Below are 5,000 nucleotides of genomic sequence, written 5' to 3'. Positions count from 1 at the left end.
ACTGGGTCAGGCAGTCAAAGACTACAGGGGGGGAAAGAGGGTTCAGGCCTCTAGGCTGTGACTGGGTCAGGCAGTCAAAGACTACAGGGGGGGAAAGAGGGTTCAGGCCTCTAGGCTGTGACTGGGTCAGGCAGTCAAAGACTACAGGGGGGGAAAGAGGGTTCAGGCCTCTAGGCTGTGACTGGGTCAGGTGGTGAGACGAGAAGAGTGGCGGCTTTCACAGTGTTAACATCACAAGACCTGTCCTCCTCTTCTCTGTGACAGCCCTCACTCAGCCCCCTACTCAGCCCAGCTCTCAGCCAGGGCCATTTCTGCCCAAAGGCATTATATGCGAATGCAGCGGGCCCCCTGACCACCAGGGGGCCCCGTGGGAAGAAGAAGAAGAGAACTCTGCCACTGTTTCCACCGCAAGTTAAGCCAGCGCTGTAGCAAGGAAAAAACAAGGATAAGACATCACTCACGTTACAGTGTTCGAACTTTGCATGTATCACGGAATGAATCAGTTATATGTTTAGAGCAAACTAGACTTGTCTGTGTGTGTTTTCGAGTGTTTTTGGGGGGATTAACATGTTGCACAATTGTTGCACAGTTTCGGGCCGTCAACTGCTTTTGTTCTTTTTTATGGGGTGTAATTGGCCCACAGCTAGTGTAAAGGATGGGCCAATGGGCTACCTGCCTGCCAGGTTCCGAGAGAGAGAGAGAGAGAGAGAGAGAGAGAGAGAGAGAGAGAGAGAGAGAGAGAGAGAGAGAGAGAGAGAGAGAGAGAGAGAGAGAGAGAGAGAGAAAAAGCCAGGTGAGAATGGTTCCTCAGGTTTGCTGTACCTCTCATGGTGTTTGGCCAATGAGAATGAAAGCATGGTCAATATTAAAAGCCTCTGCCTCAACTCTATTCTCTCAATATAATGCAGAGAAACTGTTTGACTCTTTGCTTTGTTTGCTCTGCCCCAAAATTGGCTTTTAACAACAACAACAAGGTTATTCATAATGCTGTATATGCAGAAATAGACGAGCTCCATCTGTCCAGGGCCTGGGCATGATCAGAAACAAACAGAACACAAAATAAAATAAAATACATTTAAATAATAGAAACCCCTCATTCATCCAAGCAATATAATAGAATAGAATAGAATAGAGTTGATGCTGGGTCCAGATGACTTCATAGTGGACTGTGATCTGGGTATTAAGTTCCAACTCCACCGGCAGCATGCTAGCTAATGATTAGTGAGTGACCATAACCACTGGAATACACCCTATCATCAATACAGCTGTCACCACAAAACACACCGTCTGTGTGTGTGTGTGTGTGTGTGTGTGTGTGTGTTTGTATCTATCTGCTTCTCATACACACAATAAGAGAGACAGAGGCGCGTGTGTGTGTGTGTGTGTGTGTGGGGGGGGGTGTGTGTGTGTGTGTGTGTGTGTGTGTGTGTGTGTGTGTGTTTGCATCTATCTGCTTCTCATACACACACAATAAGAGAGACAGAGGCGTGTGTGTGCGTGCATGTTTGTGTGTGTGGCTGTGGTCCCAGGTGGTGAGCTACATAGCCTACTGTAGTGCGATTAGCCAAAGATTAACCGCGTGGACCAGTGACCTGCCTGACTATAAAGAGCTGATCCACTGACTGACTGCTTCTGTAATGGAAACTGTACAACACACACCTTAGTATATTGTGTGTGTGTGTGTGTGTGTGTGTGTGTGTGTGTGTGTGTGTGTGTGTGTGTATCTGCGCGCGCGTGCGTGTGTGTATCATGTGTGTGCGCGCGTGTTTGTGTGTGTGTGTGTGTGTGAGACGTGTCCTCCCTGTCAGTGTCACTGTTAATTGGGCTGAGCCAGTATTAAGTCTATCATGAGGACTGTCTAACACAGGTCAGACATGAAGATGGCAGCATTTATCTACTCCTGTTGTGAGGTTTGTTTTCTCCACTATTGTTGTACCTCCACCAGTAAGGAGGTTATGTTTTTGACGCCGTTTGTCCGTTTCTTTGTTTGTTTGTCTGTTTGCTTGCTTGCTTTTTAGCAGGTTTACGTAAAAACGACTGGACCGATTTCCAGGAAACTTGGTGCAAGGGTTTAGCATGGACCAAGGAAGAACCCATTACATTTGGGAATGGATCTAATCTTATTCGGATCAAGGAAGGGGGCAGGAAATGGGGCCGTAGCGGGATAGGAAGGTCGTAGAGAGTCGGGTTCGATCGGATGGGTATGGGGAGTGGCTAGGGGGATGTTGGTGTCGTCATGAAGGGGTGGGGCTAGGCAATAGGTGCTGTAGCTAGGCCAGTGCCCAATTCAGCCTCCCTCTTTTTGAAGCCCATGTGGACCTGACGGAGCCAGATTTTTTAATTCGGTGATTGCCCTAATTACCGATGTCATCAGTGATGATGTCATCAGTAATTATGTCGTCATGATGTCAGCAGCGATGTCATCCTTCCTGGGTGAGGCTATTATAAGTTCTGTGATGATTTTGTTGTTGTTGAAGTTCTGTGATGATGTCATCAGGGATGATGTCATCAGTGATGTCATCAGTCTGATGATGTCTGTTTCAAGAATTTTGGCTGGCAACAGCTATGCCATTTTACGTGCGATCGGGCTGAAACTTTCAGGAAGTGTAAAGAGCACTGACCTAACAGAGCTGTATTTTTTTATTAGGCAATTGCCCTAATTACCTAATGATGAAGTGATGTCATCAGTGATGTCATCCTTCCTGGTTGAGGCTATGTTCAGTGATGATGTCATCAGTGATGATGTCATCAGTGATGTCTTCCGTGATGATGTCATCAGTGATGTCATAAAGCAGGTGAGGCCGCATAGCGGCTGAGCTACGTATGCGACGCGCAGTGGGCGAGCTGTGCGAATCGAGCGCACGTAGCGCGTGAGATGCCTAATGTGTATAAAGATTCCAGGGGTTGTCAGGGGGCATAACGTACAGTTAGGGCTTTATCTGAAATAATACATACTTACAAGGGGTACAGTATAGTCTATGGGCATAGTTATAATGAATCTATTGGTGATTGAGGTTCCTGGAAGATAAAATGATATTAATCCACACCATATCTTAATTGATTATATTAGATGAAATAGAAAGATCCCTACTCCAGCTGAGATTTAGATGCAATGTTTTTTCTGCGGCCTTGGTGATAAAAGTATAAAGACTAGAAACCATTCCCTTAGTGGTCTTAGATGTACAGATTTTGTGTATGCGATGGCTTTCCAGTTCTTCACCCCAAGGGACACCATATGAACACAAAGCACTGCGGAGTTGCAAATAAAAAAAGAACGAACCAGGAAGATTATAATGAGACTGGAGGTCCTGAAATGCCAGAAGCCTCTTACCCGATATAATATGGAGAACCGTTTTTCTTCCATGGAGGGAAAGAGCAACCACCCACACGAAGAGAGAAATGATTAAACGGGTAAATGGTTATGGAATTTGAGTGATATATTGCCATGAGATTCAACAGTTCTATATGTGGCGATAAGATGAGAAATTATAGGGCCATAGCTGGGTCTACAAATTTCGAGAGGAATGTTGGAGAAAATGATGTCCCGAAGTCTGTATGGGCTAAACATCTCCTCCAATGAACACCACACCACCTGTGCTTCTGGGTTAAACCAGGTATGAAGAGCACAGAGTGTATAAGACCAAAGATAACATTTCTTTCCCAAGTTTATGAAAATAATTTGACACAGCTCCTCCATCAAAAAGTTTAAAAAAGCAACAACAAAGACCCGTTTTTTTTTTTTTTTTTTTTTTTTTTTTACTTTTTGATGGAGTTGCATCCTCAGCGTTAATCCTAGTGAATCTTAGGACAGAAGTAGCGCAGCACAGAAACTCTGGCTTAGGATGGTACAGTTTGGTACAGTCGAGTTGGACGTCCCTCAAAGCCCAGCCTCCGCAGCTTTGTAATGAAGAGTTAGCATGAGTCTAAGGACGCAACGAGTCTTTTTGCCGTTGTTTCATGTGCTCGCTCTGTCAAGTGCCTCCAAGTCAGTCACATGCTGATTCCAGAGGATGAGAGACAGAGAGAGAGAGAGAGAGAGAGAGAGACCTAACTTGAGATAACTGGCCCAGGATGAAAGTCTGCTGCAGTGGGCTATGAGATGGGGAGAAAAAAGAGTGAGATTGAGGGTGGGGGAGGAGGATGGAGGTAATGAGTGGGTATAATGCCAGACCCTTCTTCTCCTTATCTTTACCATTTTGTTGTATCTCTCTGAGTTTTCTGGATCACATCTTCTCTCTTCCCTTCCCCCATTCTCTTCTCCTCTCTTCTCTTCTCTTCTCTTCTCTTCTCTTCTCTTCTCTTCTCTTCTCTTCTCTTCTCTTCTCTTCTCCTCTCTTATCTTCTCTGCTCTTCTCTTCTCTTCTCTGCTCTCTCCCCTCTTCTCTCCTGGAGTTACGCCTTCTATAAGATCTTCTCTTACTCTTCTCTGCTCTGTGGGGGAGGTTGAGTTGTTTGTGAACTTCTGAGTGATGCGTTTTTTGTGTAGTGGATAAAGTTTGAAAACCATCTCTGCTCTCCTCTGCATTCCTCTCCTCTCTCCCCTCTCCTCTCCTCTCTCCTCTGCTCTCTCCTCTCTCTTCTCTTGTCCTCATCTCATCTTATCTCCTCTCCTCTCCTCCCCTCCAGGAGCATGACAGCATTAAGGGGAGCTCGCTGAGTCCTTACCCCCAGCACAACGCTACCTCACCAGGCAAGGAGGAGGTGGGAGGCGGGGGGCGTCCCTGTGGTGACGGGGGCTCGGCGGCGGGCTCTCTGGGCCTGGGGACCCCCGAGAGGCGCAAGGGCAGCCTGGCCGATGTGGTGGACACACTGAAACAGCGCAAGATGGAGGAGCTGATCAAGAACGAGCCAGAAGGTCAGTGATGAAAGGAACACAGCTCCTTTATCATGCTTTGTTGTTCTTACGCGCTTTCTCTTTCTCTCTCTATTGTTTTATCTCTCTCTCTCTCTCTCTCTCTCTCTCTCTCTCTCTCTCTCTGTTATGAACCCACACACATTCA

The 5,000-nt window shown here is 46.4% G+C and overlaps 1 pseudogene across 1 annotated transcript in view; it reads left to right on the top strand.

Annotated features, from left to right (window-relative positions):
* LOC310799189 (transcription factor SOX-5 pseudogene) overlaps positions 1-4,863 on the top strand; it is a 43,249-nt pseudogene extending 38,386 nt beyond the window's left edge. The window contains exon 3 of the transcript XR_014554021.1: positions 4,627-4,863. The product of XR_014554021.1 is annotated as a transcription factor SOX-5 pseudogene (transcript). The remainder of the gene's footprint in view (positions 1-4,626) is intronic.
* The last annotated feature ends 137 nt before the right edge of the window (positions 4,864-5,000 follow it).

This window comes from Poromitra crassiceps, assembly GCF_964638095.1.
Source record: "Poromitra crassiceps genome assembly, chromosome: 2".
In the NCBI taxonomy this organism is placed as follows: Eukaryota; Metazoa; Chordata; class Actinopteri; order Beryciformes; family Melamphaidae; genus Poromitra; species Poromitra crassiceps.
Note: the sequence above shows the minus strand (reverse complement) of the source record. Positions and strands in the feature narration are given on the sequence as shown.